Here is a 16,406-nt window from a genome sequence, read left to right on the forward strand (position 1 = left end):
ACCTATGATAAAACTTTCATGGACTTCTACACTGTTCGTTCCCTCCTGGTGGAATGACCTGCCCAGCTCAAAGCAGCTGAGTCCTTAATATTTTCAAGAAACTGCTGAAAACATCTCTTTCATATTCATTTGACCCTCTAACTCTAGCACTCTCTATTCTAATGCTACTTCTAATTTTATCTAAATTTCTAATTTTTTTTTAATTAAAAAACTTGACCCTCTTTACATTTGCACTCTCTATTGTATTTCTATTCTAATGGCCAATCCATCATTTTTTGGGGGGATTTATTTTTATTAATTTTTTTAATAAGTATCGGTTCAGGCATCGTTTAGGCACCGGAACGGTTTTAAAAGTATCGATTTGGCACCGGTATCGAAAAAACCCCAAACGATGCACCGGAACCGTTTTAAAAGTATCGATTTTGCACCGGTATCGGAAAAAACCCAAACGATACCCAACCCTACTCTTGCTCACCGCCAGGTTTGATGGGGGCTTGGACGGGTGGGGCGGCCTTGGCTACGCCCAGCTCCATGGCACTGCTTGCTGGAGGCTGCTGTGGATGCGGCGCGGGAGCATGGGCAGGGGCAGGGGCCCATGCTACTGCCCAAAGTAGTCCACGCCTGGCTGCCGCCAGGATGAACACTAGATCGCGACACAGAGACAACGGAGCTCCGCCCCCCTGGAGGAAATTGGCTCTTTAAGGGAAATGCTCTTTTACATGCTGAGACGCACAGGGGAAACGGCTATTTGCAGCACGGGGTAGTGCAGCCTGAAGTGCACAACCCACTCGACACAGGAGCGACCACCGCTGAAGCGCCATCCGCCAACACAAAAAGCTCCCGAGAGCGCACTAGTCTCGTCACACACGAAGCAGTTTGGTAGGAGAACGATGTTGTCGCTCGGCTCCGAAGCGAAAAGCTGGTAAGCGTTGCACCGGCTGCCTTTTTATGCTCACGCTGTGATCAGCGGCAGCTGGATGCAATCGCATGCCAATGTGCATTGGCTTGTTTAGTTTACAATCGAAGTTGATTGGTCTCTCTAAGCGAGATCCCAATTTGTCGGTCACCAATGTGACTCGGATTGACTGACTGAAAGGGAACTAACAAATTCTTAACAGGTTGTACTTAATTAAACAGTCTTCGTCCGGTCAACTTTAGTTTTTAGTTTCTTTAGTTCATACAGCTTCAGTGTGGATTGTAGGAACTATTTTATTTGCATAAGACCACCTGACACTACCTCAACATCTTAGTGTTAAAATTACAACAACAATAATAATATAATTATTTAAAAAGTGGATATCTGAATTGGACATATTACATGAGAACATAAGAGTATTTTTAGTTAGAAAACCAAAGAGTTTGTCATGTTTGTCTTGTCATGCTATCATATAAAAAGTCACTGAAGAGACAACGAGAATAATCGATTACAACTGACAGCCACACAACTTTAGCTGGAAATCAACTGCAAATATAAAATCTTTCAATATCTTAAGGATGCTTGATGCTTAAAACAAATAATAAAAATAATTAAACAATTGCCATGTTCACTGATTACAAGGCATAAGGGATTTTTCATAAAGTTTCAAAAAAAGATTTTGAAAAAAAAAAAAGAGTTATTGAGAATTTGGAGTGTATACATGTAATATTTTGACCAGTTGTCCTGAATATTTACAAAAAAAAATTCTGTTTTTGAGCAATTGATACTTTTATTCAACAACAAGTCATAGAATTAAAGTAAGCACATAACTACTTTTTTTTCAGCATGGACACTATACTGGCTTCATATCCAGCAAGCTAAACACTTCTACTCAATAAACGGACTTGACACCAGGAAGTCGTAGTTCGGATGATTTACTGAGTAAAACTGTAAAATAAAACAAAGAGATTGTATAAATAAACTGTTACATGAAAAATGTTGAGTCCAATTTTATCTAACATGAGATAATTAGGCAAAATGTTTACACAGTATAAATAAACTGAGAGATACATGCTTAATATGAGCGTAAGCAGTTCAAAGATCTTTTAATATAAACAGAACTACGTATTTCACAATCACCTATTATGAAAACGACTATTTCCATATGTAGTCCCTGATAAACATACAGAATAACATAAATCAACGATAATCAAACTTTACTTACAGGCAGTGCCTCGTTAAGTGTTGTTAATACGATGGAATGATGCAACAACAAAACTGCGCTATCATGTGCTGCGCACGCTATTCTTCTGAACCCGGAAACTGAATAACATAAATTCAAGTGGTAGAATACAACTGGCAGAGCCAGAACACTCCCGCCTGGTATCTTAAAGATACCATTAACACTAACAGTTACTAGACTACATTGTCTGGTCTGAAGAAAGGAGGTATACTAATTCGGAAATGGGTCTGTGATCAACTTTTGTTGTCCCATGCTGAACAGTTTTCACCTATACTTTTCTCACTAGACCATCTGTAATGGGAATAGCCTTCACAGTTATCCCCATTGGCCACTCATTCCTTTTGACTTGTTTGTCTTTGAGCAGAACAATGTCACCTTCTTTGATGTTTGGATATCTGTGAAACCACTTGTGACGGCTCTGAAGAGTTCCAAGATACTCCTTCCTCCACCTATTCCAGAATATTTCTGCTAGGGCTTGGACCCGTTTCCACTGGCACTGGAGCATGTCCTTCTTGCTGAAATCTTCTGGTGAAGTCGAGAGATTACCAGCTTTTTGTGTCAGAAGCATAGAAGGTGTTAGAATGAAAATGGAATTCAGGATCTGTGGAGACTGGAACTAGAGGCCGTGCATTAATGATGGCTGTCACTTCAGACATGATTGTCACTAAGACTTCATGGGTAAGCTGTGTGTACCTGTCTTTCGGGAGCATTGAATCCAGGATTCGTCTTGTTATTCCAATCATACGTTCCCAGGCGCCACCCATATGAGAAGAGTGTGGTGGATTGAAGACCCAGGAACATCTTTGCTCAAGGAGGTATTCTCTCACTGCTGTTTGTTCGTTCTCACTCATTTTAAGCTCTCTAGAGGCACCAACGAAATTTGTCCCACAGTCGGAGCGCAGCTGCTTGGCCGGACCTCTAATAGAAAAGAATCTTCTGAGAGCATTAATGAGACTTGAAGAAGTCATTGACTCAATCACCTCAATGTGAACTCTTCTGGTACACATGCAAGTGAACAACACAGCCCACCTCTTACTATTGGCTTGGCCACCCCTTGTGCGGCGTGTGATCACTTCCCATGGCCCAAACACGTCTAAGCCAACAAAGGAAAAGGGTGGATCCATCTGCAGTCTTTCCGCTGGTAGGTCGGCCATCTGTTGTTCCTCTGTTTTCTGTTTTGCCTCTTAGTTTATGGCAGGTGACACATTTCTGGATGATACTGTTAATGCATCGTTTAGCCTCAATTATCCAAAAGCCATTAGACCTTATGCTGCCCTCAGTCAGATGTCTGCCCTGATGCTGCAGACGTTCATGAAAATGTCTGACCAGTAGGACTGTGATGTGATGGTGAGCCGGGATGATGAGGGGATTTATTTCTTTATCTCCTAGCTCTGCTTGCCTGATGCGTCCGCCAACTCTTAGCAACCCATTGCTATCAATGACTGGATTCAGCTTTAAAAGTGAACTATGTGAGGGAATTTCACCTGTGGAAGTGATGCATTTCAGCTCCTCCTGATACACTTCATGTTGTACACTCTTGATAATTATTTCCTCAGCTTTCAGAAGATCGCTTACAGATAGGCCCTTTGAGCACAAATGCCAACAAGTGCACTGACTAGCATCACTTGGTTTAGTGAAACAATAGGCAATGTGATGCAGTCAAGCCACGGCTCTGACGACTGTTGTCCAGTTTGAGAATTGGTCAAATCTTTTAGTACCTAACTGATCCACTTTGATGTGGGTAGAGAAGACATGAACTTCTGAGCAAATTTCAACATCTTCCTCTGGGTCAACAAGGTCGTATGAGTGAAATTTTTTTAATTGAAAGGCGGCTCTGATGGATAGTGCAAAAATAAGGGTCCTGTGAGCCAGGTTGTGGCCTCAAGCTTGGCAGATGGAACAGAACGAGAGCCATGATCGGCAGGATTTTGCTCAGCGGAAACGTACCTCCATTGTTCAGGCTGAGTAGATTGTCTGATGCGATGCACTCTGTTGCTCACATATACATGGAATCGCCTGGACTCATTATAGATGTAGCCCAACACTACTTGTGTTCTACTATCTGTGTAGAACCTTATTCTGTCAGGTTTTAGATTAATCTCCTCTGTAATGAGTTCAGACATTTCGACAGCTAGGACTGCAGCACATAATTCTAGCCTAGGTACAGAGAGATTAGGCTTTGGGGCCAACCTAGCTTTGCCAAGGATAAAGCCAACCTCTGTGTTGCCTTTCTGATCAGAGGCTCTCAAGTATGCTACAGCTGAGATAGCTTTCATGGAGGCATCTGAGAAGACACATATTTCAGTGTGTTTGGCTTCAGAAAGAGGAATGGATACATACATTTGTGAAATGCTCAGACTTCTCAAGTCTTGCAGTGAATCACACCACCATGTCCACTTGTCATGTCTGTTCTCAGGTAGTGGTGTGTCCCACTCTTGTGTTTCCAATGAGAGTTCTCTTAAGAGTAGACGGCCCTGAATTGTGATTGGTGCCAGGAATCCAAGAAGATCGAATAAGCTATTCACTGTTGAAAGCACTCCTCTTCGAGTGTATGGCTTTTCAGTGTTAGGCACCTGGAAGGTGAACGTGTCTGACATTAGATTCCACTAATACCTCCCAAGCTTCTCTGCTCAGGTAAGTCATCCGTGGAGAGGTCAAGGTATTTGATGTCCTTTGCCAAGTCTTCATTTGGAAAGGCATCTATTACTTTGGCTCTGTTCGCCGCAATTTTATGGAGTCTGAGGTTTGAGACTGCAAGTGCCTCTTGTGTCCTTTTGAGTACATCAATTGCCTCCTCCTCTGTAGGAAATGACCTTAAAGCATCATCTACATAAAAATGAATTTCCTTACATCACTGCCGTATTCCTTTTCTTCTTCTCTGGCAGCTCGGCGTGTTCCATAAATGGCCACTGCTGGCGAAGGTCTATTGCCAAATACGTGAACTCGCATCCTGTAGTCCACGACCTCCTTAGTCAGATCGTTGTCACGATGCTACAGAAAGCGCAAAACATCACGACAGTCCTCCCGAACCAAGAAGCAGTGAAACATCTGCTGTATGTCGGCTGTGATGGCAACAGAATCCTTTCGAAATCTCAAGAGATCTCTTACTTGAGTCCTTGGAGAATTCCTTTTCCATTATGTTCGGTCTGCTGAAAGACAGTGAAGTCTGCAGCTGGATAGGCCTGATGGTTTTTGTAACTGGGTTTTTCTTGTTTTTTTTTTAAACATCTCCTTCAGTACAATGTGATTATTGCATGGACTGAAGTAGCTTGGTCTGCCATTCTCTAAGATGTGTGTTCTCATGCAGTTCACCGGAGAGGGCTTGTGACACTTCCCGAGGCACACATTTCCCACAATGACCCAACCAAGGTCCAATTTTTGGGCATACGGCGCATCATGAGGACCGTTGAGTTGTCTGCGGACTTTATGCACCCTTATTATGTCTCTTCCCAACAGGAGCAGTATTTCAGCATTTGGATCAATGGGTGGTATCTTGTCTGCTATTACTTTTAAATGGCTATGATGCAGGGCGGCAACAGCAGTTGGTATTTTGTCTCTGTTGTCTGACATACTATTGCATTCGATAAGAGTAGGAAGTGAAAAACTGATCTCACCGTCTGCAGACTCAATGATGAACCCATGCGCTCTTCTTCCAGTTGCTTCAACAACTCCAGCACATGCCTTCAATGTATATAGAGCACAGGTCCCTTGAACATTGAACATGTCAAAAAATTCTGACCTCGCCAGAGATCTGTTGCTCTGCTCGTCTATGATGGCATAAATCCGTTTGCTTTGGTAGGGGCTTCCAGCGGGATAAACATTCACAAGGCATATTTTAGAGCATGACTTCTCACTAAACCCTTTGCCATAGACCTTGGTGCATTTTGATGACACATCACCACCACAGGACTCTTCTATCTCCCGCCGTGCTGTAAAGGAGGTGTAGAATCAGAACGCCATGGTGGTGGGCCTGGGTGGAGAGCAGCCAGGTGTTTGTCACTCTCACACTCAGAGCATTTGATTGACACGTCACAATTCTTAGCGATGTGTTTGTTCGATGCGCAGCATCTAAAACAATGGACAGCTCCTTTAGAATCCTTATCCGTTCCTCTAGTGGCTTCTCTCTGAAGCCTCTGCATTTCTTGAGAGAATGGGGTTTACGATGTATTGGACATTGCTTATCGATCTCATCAGCTCCTCTCTGAAGACTCTTGACATGAGAAAGCTTAGAGGAGTTCATCACATCCATTTTATGGACTGAGACAGGTTTATGAACATGGATGTGGCTTTCACTATACCGGTCCTTTCCACCAGGCGTTATGGAGAGCGAAGAAAGGTTGAAGCTCGGATCATTGCGCGCTCTTGCTTCTGCACACACAAACTCAACAAAGAAGGAGAATGGTGGAAAAGGAACCTCATATGTGTACTTGTAATGTGAACCCTGCATCATCCACTTTTCTTGTAATCCAAAGGGCAACTTTTGCACAATTGGATTAACACCTCTGGATGAATTTAGATAAGTGAGCCCAGGTAGATCACCCCCACTCTTAGCTGCTTCTATCTCTAAAAGCAAGTCTCCTAGTTCTCAGAGTTTATGGTGGTCTTTAGCTGATATCTTTGGAAAAGTCTCTATTTTCATGAAGAGAGCCTTTTCAATAGCTTCTGGAGATCCGTAGGTCGTATCTAGCCTCTCCCAGATCAATTCAAGACCAGCAGGTAAATTCCTTACATTTACAGATTTAATGCGACGGGCATGATCTGCTGACTCTCGTCCTAACCACCTAATCAATAAATCAAATTCCTCACCTGCTGAAAGATCAAGGTTTTTGATGGCATTGAGAAATGATGATTTCCAAGCAAGATAGTTTTCGGGACGGTCGTCAGATTTGTTAAGCCCTGATGTCACAAGCTGGTTTCGTGCTAAGAACTTAGCCAAGTCGTGTGTGGCCGCATCATGACCAGAGTGATGAGTTGTATGACTTATGTTTCGTCCAGAATGGGGCACAGGAGCAGCTGGACTCTTAGAATGGCGTGTGAAGCCATGTGAAGACTGGGGAACAGGAGGTTTACACTGATTTCCTTTCTCGCTGCCACTGTATTCACTAGCCTTCCAAGAGGACAGAACATGATAGACCGGTGAAGAAGGCTTTTTCCCTCTATCATCCTCTAGATCTTGGGCTAATTCAGGCTTTGAATTCTCTTTGGTTGCTACAGTGTCACTAGGTTTACTGTGTTGTTTTACATACTCTTCAGTACGTTGCCTAGGACTTTGCTGTGGAAGGTGGATAGATGAACTATGATGTGATTTTTCATTTCTATATCTGCGACAGCAGCTTCCATGACTGCCGCTTCTGCCATTGCAGCTTCCGCCTCTCTCTCCTTCCCGATTACATCTAATGTTGCTTCAAGGTGAGCTTTCTCTATTTTAATTTCCATTTCCCTCTTTGCAAATGAGGCTCTTGCCTGTGCAGCTTCTGCCTTCGCTCTTGCTTTAGTTGCTGCCATACTGACCGTGGACTTGCTGGAAGACACAGAGCGTCGAGATGGAGCTGACTGACTTTTGTCATCTTCCATGACTGCAGTTGTTGTGTTAGCCTCTATGCCTTGAACAACAAACGCAGTTGTTTTCTGCTTCCGTGATAAACAGCTCTTGTGTGAAACTTGCCTTTTTACTATACTGGCTTCATATCCAGCAAGCTAAACACTTCTACTCAATAAACGGACTTCGTAGGAAGTCGTAGTTCGTATGATTTACTGAGTAAAATGTGTAAAACTGTAAAATAAAACAAAGAGATTGTATAAATAAACTGTTACATGAAAAATGTTGAGTCCAATTTTATCTAACATGAAATAATTATGCAAAATGTTTACACAGCATAAATAAACTGAGAGATAAATGCTTAATATGAGCTTAAGCTGTTCAAAGATCTTATAATATAAACAGAACTACGTATTTCACAATGATGCAACAACAAAACTGCGCTATCATGTGCTGCGCACGCTATTCTTCTGAACCCGGAAACTGAATAACATAAATTCAAGTGGTAGAATACAAAATGACCAGTAGGGGGAGCAAAAAACAAGCTAAAACAGGCAGAGCCAGAACAGACACGACACTACAAAACGGTGTAAAATAGTGCAGAAGTGTGTGTAAAGTGACACACCTATAGTGTATAGTGTAAGTTCACAGTGCATAGGCCCAGTGAATCATTTAGAACACAACTAAGGCTCAATGGCGTCTGACCTCAATACACTGCAGAAATGCTCACTGAATATAAATCAGATCATTAGGATCAAGTCAGAAATACCATGGGTTCACTCAAAACAAGGGGAGTGTTTCGATTTTAGCATATTTCACCCGTGTTTTAACTACTATGCCACCCGCTGCTGGAACCAGCTTAACTGTTTTAATTCATTTGAAATTATGTATTTTTAATTTTCATTTTGTACTCTTTGCTTTTATTGTTGTGATTATGCTTATGATTATTTTAATTCCTTTTTATGTAAAGCACTTTGAATTACCATTGTGTATGAAATGTGCCATATATATAAATAAACTTGCCTTGCCTGCACCCAGATATGTAGTCCTGGCAAAAACATCAGCAAGGGCTGAAAGACACCATCGCCTTACGTACAGTATATACTGTAGTAACTATGGCACATCTTATTTAAAATAAATAAATAAAATAAAATAAATAAAAACCTCCAGCTCCAGTAAAGTCCAGAGTTTAGAGGAATTTGTCACGGCAAGCATGTTAACGATTGAAACAGCACGGGATTAGTATTACCTGGTGACCTCCAGTCATTTGTAATAATTGCGGAGGTTGTCTGTGATCTTAATCCCGTGCGAATCGGCCATGTCTGTAATTTGTAAAGTAAAAATTCCCCCGCGAATGACCTACCATATTTCGCCGAACACCGAGGTCCTGTGATAATATTAGTCCCGTGCGAATCGGCATCTCTGTGATTCGGCCAGCATTTGGCGGGTCGCATATTATTTTTCGAGGTTTTTGTTTGCTGTGCGCCTTTTTATCCATCTTTCGCGAAGAATGGAGCTGCGTTGGAGTGTTTGATAGTATTTTGGGTGCTGTCATCATATCGCTACACCATACAATTTGCAGAAAGAGAAAGCTGAAAAGGTTTTGATGTTAATGTGTTACAAATAAATCAAGCATAAAGCTTGAGATATTATTTTAACCTGGTGAAATGTAAATGACACAGCGCACGAAACTATATTAGTTTCTTTTTTTTAAATCCATCTGGACCATACACAGTAAATTCCCGAGTGTTAAATTAACACTGCTCGGAGCATATATGGTCCGAAAAGAGTGTTAAAGTAACACTGAAGCAGTGTTAAAATTAATGAGATAATTATGTGATTAATTAAGTACTGATTGATCATTGGTGATGAACAGCTGCTGTTAACAAGCAGAATCACTGAAGAAAAGAGAAACACAAGAACTACAACTGACTTCAGCCACAGCCTTAGATGAAATCAACTGAAATAAAAGAAGACATTAAATCTCTCAAGATCTCAATTTCAAAATCACACAAGGTCCCCAGATAACACTAATCCCGTGCGAATAGGGTTTATGATGAACACAGAAATGCAAAGCACTGATAATCTCATGTCAGCATTCAGTAAATGTCCACAATGTTTCATGAAATATCGTTAACACGATAATAAACGACATAATCCGTGAGAAAATTTTTAGATTTCCCTTTTTTAACAGAGAAGCTAATGTGGGACGGTAACGTGACTTTTGCAGCAACATGCTTTTGCATTTGACCATCCAATCGCTTAAAAAACTCAATAGTAGTTTGTCTGTGCCAACGTTTTTGTAAGGGTTATAATATCATTAACCTGTGACTTTACCTTCATCACTTGAGGCAGATTTCTCCTCCATTCTTCTCCAATCAATCTGAGACGCTTACATAATGTATAACTATTTTAATACATGTCAAATAAAGTCGAATAAAAGTAATTTTCTAGAAAATCTATTGATAAATAATCACTTCTAATTGACGAGTGTAATCAAACAGTCAACGTTAAACGCAATAGACACGCCCCGCCCACTCTAATTAATATTCATTCGAGACAGAATGCGGCCGATTTAATTGGTCTGGTACGTTGGGACAAAGCATATTTCACCCGTGTTTAACTTTTCAGTGTGCACAATTCAATGGCTACTACAGTTTCCAAGTGTCATTATTCAGTAAATTGCTGTTCCTTTTGTCGATAGTGTGAGAAAAGAGAAAACGGTTGTCAAGTGATGTTATGCTGAAATCTGTGACTAGACGGCGCTGTTTCCTATGCATGTGCACATATGCATGTGTATAATGTAACTGCTACTTATTTCAGACAGTACGAATAATTTAGATTATTACTGTTTTAGATGCTGGTTGCAATGGTGAACAGATTAATTTTTTTATTTTTTTGGTTTGGTTGTTTGTATGTTTTGTTTGTTTGTTCATAAAAACATAAAAATGTCTTAGTGATTCCAAATTTTAGTGGATGTACCACAAATAATTCATCAAGCTTTGGCCTATTTGAAGACCTCTGAAGTGAATTGAGCAATAAAGCACTGACCAGACAGTGCGCAGTTCTCCAGTCATCAAAACAAGGCAGTTCAATCGGATTAGACTTCCTTACAACATGTCATTAAGCCTTTAGGACTTCTGTTTACATAGTAGGATTACATCAACAGACTTTTTTTTTTTTTTTTGCTGATGCTGAGAGACAATTGTAAGATTTATTCTGAGTTTTATGTGTGGACTATACTGATGAAGCACACATTATTGAGTGACGGCTGTTACACACTAGCTTTTGAATCTTCAGAGTTCAAACAGTATGAGCAATATGTTGACAGAAATGGACACACAAGTATCAGTCACGTTGACATCCTCAGCATCTCGTGACGTAAGCTCTCTGTCGTCATTTGAAGTGTTCCTGTAAATACACTCCAGCCTGCACCTCTGATCAGAGTGTCATCTAAAGATGATGAAAATAAAATGTACTCAAACCGGGATGCAAAGGACTGATTTTTTTCTTAAACAACACAAACCATTTACTGACCTCACCATGATCAAATACGTGCATAAACACAAACTATATTACAAATATTACAAACTTTAAATTACACATAAAATATTATATTAAAATGATATTACATAATTGCTATTTAAAGACTGAAATGATTCAAGTAAGTATTCCGTGGTCATGAAAACCGATTATTAAAAACCATTGATTTGTGGACTGAAAACAAAACAAAAAACAGCAGTGAATTAACATGCAATTCATGATGCCAAGGCTTTAGTATTTATAGACTAAGCCTTTGGACTGTCAATGGCAGTGGTAAATGACTTTCCTCCACTCAGTCATCATAGTTCAGAAGCAGTCAGACTCAACAGACTTTAAACAGCATCCATTTTTGAGAATGGACACCCACTTTAATCCCATCAATAAGGTCAGAAATCATTGGCAACACATGCACTCACATAGGAGGCATGATTGGAACAGTACTGGGGTGAGCGCTGCTGCTTCCTGAGGTCAGAGATGGGTCGGCAGCCCAAGATGAACTGAGCTGGCACTGCAGGTGACAGATGCTTGAATGGAAAAGCCACTAATTGGATGAGGTGGGTGGGCCACAGGTAAAGCGGGATTATGTCTGAGCATCAGATAATCAGATTATTCCAGAAACAGATCTTGCTTTTTTAACTACTTCACCGTAATCTGTCACACAATGTCATGCCTTTACACCAAGACTTACCTTAGCAGTCTTAGTATTGCTTATCTGTACCCGCTCTCGCTTGCATTCTGCTCTGTGTTTCTGATTTTTGCTTTCACGGTTTTGTCTTCTGTGAGACACCAAAAGTCAGTTTTAATTTCCAGTTTCCTTCATTTCCATTTTCAGGTCTCAGTGCTTGGCTCCAAGGTCTCAGGGGCCATAATGACTGCTTCTGACGGATATATCCAAGAAAAAGGACTTGTGCTGTCTTAATACAGCATGGGGTTAGATGTAAGACTTGAAGTCAGCATGTCTTTGAAATGTGGGCATCTCTTCACACTCTTCTTCCTTACTGTGTCCGTCGCAGGAATTCAAGGTAACAAAGTCAACTTTTATTACAAGACGTAGAATGTCTTAAATGAGGCAGCTCTTTTGGACATATACTGTGATGAGTATTGTAACCTATTGAAGAGATATGAAATTAGTGGACACACCAGTATGTTTTTCAATGTGTAGAAAGTAACCAAAATTTTGTTTTGATAAATAACATATAATTGTGTTTTTTCATATAAGTTATTTTTTTATGTAAATCAACGAGTTTCAAATATAACCACACAAACAACTATAGAAGTGAACAGAATTGGAAAGTGGAGAAAATTACCATAAATGTGAAAGAATAGATCTTGAGGCTACCATTGGCTTTCCCGGCCTTGGGGGTTTTGAGAGCTGAGAAATGTCAACATTTTAGTAGAAATATGGCAAATTACAACAAAAGTTACTAACCTTTTATTTTTGACTCATTCATTTTTTGTTGTTGTTTTCACAAACCGAAGCAGGCTAAATCCATCAGAGACCCTTCACACTATTAGCTTAACAAACCTGCCAAACCCACCAAAGCAGAATTCAGGGATGAGGACTAGATTTGAAATGGAAAAGCATCGCATCAAGAGGTCAGACTTCTTCCACTCAGAGGTGAAAGTATGTCTGCAGGAGACAATACGGGAAGTCATAGCAAGCCACCAAACATACTACACACTGAGAGGTAACTCATGGCTCTAAAACATGTAAAAGAAATATCTTCTCTGTTATTAGAAAGTTTAACTCATTTAAATGCATCAATGGTTCTGTTTAGTGCAGTGACTCTCAACCCAATTCCTGGAAGCTGCCCTCGAAACTCCGTACATTTTGTATGTCTCCCTAATCTAACACACCTGATTCAGGTCATCAGCTCACAAAGGAAACATCCGACTTATGAATTTAAATTCAAATTTAGGTCAGTTAATTAAATCATGCTTTTAGATTATTATTTTGAAATTGTAAGTACATCATGAAATTCACCACAAAAAAAAAAAAAAAAAAAGTAGTCTGTTCAAATGTGCAGTACAGCTATGCCCAAATGTATTTACTGAAATGCTTTTTTCAAGTGTAGGTGCTAGAGAGAAAAGATTACCAAAAAATAAATAATGAGACAGGATATTTACCCATGTACTAATATATGTATAATTTTTTTTGGCCCAGTTTTACATGTTGGTTCGTACTTTCTAAAATTAAGTGTGTTGAACTCCGTCAAATGCTTTATTGTGTATAAATAAATAAGCAGTCATAAAATAGATCCATCTGTGAGAAGTGTATTCAAATTTAGAGAAATATGCCCAGGCAGTTGAAAGAAAATGTAATCTACATATCAGAGAATAAACAGGTATAATTAGTCAAAATTAGACAAGTCATTATTTATGAAATATGAATTAAACCTCTGTTTTATTTCATTGCAGTTTAGCAATACAGAAAAATATTTGTTTACAACTAAATGGATCCAGAAAGACTTTAATGTATGCTGTAAAATTTCTCATCTGAACACTTATTTATTGACCTTGTCAGTTTGCCAGGAGGCTGTATGGGAGGCTTTCCGGATCTTTCTGGACAGAATTCCCAGCAGCTCAGAGTACCAGAAATGGGTCCACAAATGCCAGCATGACTCTATGTGCATCTCAGATCTCGCCATGAATTTCAGCAACTCACAGGAACACATAGACATGGTCTACAGGGTAAACTAATCAAACATTCACACAATACTAAACATTCAAAAGATGTCATATAACGTTTTTTTGTGAATACAGTGTAAATGTGTTTTGTTTGTATAAATTAAAGTATTTAGGTTGATTCATCTATGTTAATTAAAATGTTAAAATCAGTTAATGTAAATGTTGCTATTTTTAGGTTACCTTTTTTTTTTTTTGAGTGTGTGCGATCTATGGGCGATTGTGAAATAGGAGCTACTCTGAATATATCAGCATAATTCAATCTCTGTTTTTAGTCAGATGGCCAAAAGTTAAAGGAATAGTTGACTCCAAAATGACAATTTGCTGAAAATGTAGTCACCCTCAGCTCATCCAAGATGTAGAGGAGTTTGTTTCTTCGTGAGAACAGATTTGGAGAAATGTAGCATTGCATAACTGTCTCACCAATGGATCCTGTGCAGTGAATGGGTGCCGTCAGAATGAGAGTCCAAACAGCTGATAAAAACATCACAATAATCCACAAGAAAACCACACCACTCCAGTCCATCAGTTAACATCTTGTGAAGTTAAAATCTACATGTTTGAATGCAACAAATCCATCATTAATGCATTCGGGACAAAATATGGGTCCATAATTCCACCAGAGAAAAAGTCCATCCCCTGTTGTTCTCTCACATCAAAACCCACCAACTTATTTATTTAGAACAGTTTTGGACTGATTTCACTTGTAAACAGTATTGATCCGTGCAGATTTATCTCCTGATTCAGATGACAACTTTTTCACAGAGAAAGCAATATTATAGATAGAGTGCTCATATTTTAGCTGGAAAAATGTCTTTGCAAACACACAGCTTTTTGCTTCACCAGACCTTAACTGATGGACTGGAGTGGTGTGGATTACTTGTGGATTATTGTGGTGTTTTTATCAGCTGTTTGGACTCTCATTCTGATGGCACCCATTCACTGCAGAGGATCCATTGCTGAGCAAGTGATTTCTCCAAATCTGTTGCTGTTGTATAAAGTGCTATAGAAATAAAGGTGACTGTTCTGATGAAGAAACAAACCCATCTACATCTTGGATGGCCTGAGGGTGTGTACATTTTCATTTTTGGTTCAACTATTCCTTTAAATGTTTAAGTCAAATTTGTTTTGTAATGTGTTTGCTTTTCATTATTAATTTATAGAAATATAACTGAAGAGCCAACAAATTATGGAGCACAAGGAATGGAAGGTATAGTTGAATTGTTTTTGGTATTCAGTGAGAAGTTATCATCATTTTGGTAAGTTTAACTAAACTCAATCTCTGTTGTTCAGGTTCAGTGGAAGTCCTGACTGAAGCAACAGTAGAAGTGTTTGTTACCCCAGATCAATCTACTACTGTCAGCACTACGCCAGACATCTCTACTGCCTTACAGGTCTGGAGCACAATTTACATGACATACTTCATATACTTTATATACATTTACTGTAAAAACTGGCAGCAGTGGTTGATATAATTTTTTTTTTTTAATATAGTGACAACTTGCTTACAGTACAAGCAAGCACTTTGCCCTGCTGTCATTTTAGGTCATGACCACCAGGTCAATAATACTTGGCTTAAGCTTAACATCTAAGACAGATAGTACAGATTTGCAAAATATATTGTGCATTATTCACCTCGTGTACAGCTATTAGGTGTACAGCTTCATAGCCCATCAGAGATATGCGCAGGTCCAGCTACTGCAACATCCACAATACACTGCTCTCAACTGTCTGCTGGAAAATGAGGGGTGCTGGTGGTGATCTGTGGTTCATTTTATTGTGCTAACAAAAACATGGAACTCAACCTGCCATTATGAAGTGTGTTCCACTCCATCAAGTGGACAAGAGAAGTTTATATGGACAGGTCCTCGACCCCTCAATTTTGACCAAGGGAGTGAGTCTACTTATATCTACACTGCTCTACACAGCTCTATATACCACAGTGCAACACGATTGTGACAGCACAGCAAATTATCAAATTATATCTTCACTCCACCCCACACAACTCTAGTGTATAATATATGTATTAAATATATAATATAATAATGGTATATATATATATATATATATATATATACACTGAACAAAATTATAATATGCGGTGCAGAAGCAGCACGGACTCATTTTGCTTTTGCACAGGATGCGTTAGCAGTCCGCTCCTGATCCTGTTTACCACAAACACAACATTTATCCATTATTTTGATTTCAAATCCAAACGTTGTTTCTGAAAATGCTTTTTCAGCATTGTGATTCTCTTTTATCACAGTACAGTAATACAATCTTTCATAGACATATTCATATTTAAACTCAATAAATATGTTAATTTTGTTTAACAACCACCACGAGTGCCATCTATTATTGCCTTGTTTATCTAAAAGTGCACTTTTCCTTGTTTTAAATCTAGCCAAAAAGCATCTCAGGTTACATATGTAACCATGGTTCCCTGAGTAGGGAACGAGACACTGCGTCCTCTAGGGGGC

General features: G+C 39.6%; 1 pseudogene; it reads left to right on the forward strand.

The window, feature by feature from the left end:
* The first annotated feature begins 12,166 nt into the window (after nt 1–12,166).
* The window catches only part of LOC107680300 (interphotoreceptor matrix proteoglycan 1-like), a 17,475-nt pseudogene continuing 13,235 nt past the window's right edge, over nt 12,167–16,406 (forward strand).

The sequence above is a fragment of the Sinocyclocheilus anshuiensis genome, unplaced genomic scaffold (assembly GCF_001515605.1).
Source record: "Sinocyclocheilus anshuiensis isolate Anshui unplaced genomic scaffold, SAMN03320099.WGS_v1.1 scaffold1161, whole genome shotgun sequence".
NCBI classification, from domain to species: Eukaryota; Metazoa; Chordata; class Actinopteri; order Cypriniformes; family Cyprinidae; genus Sinocyclocheilus; species Sinocyclocheilus anshuiensis.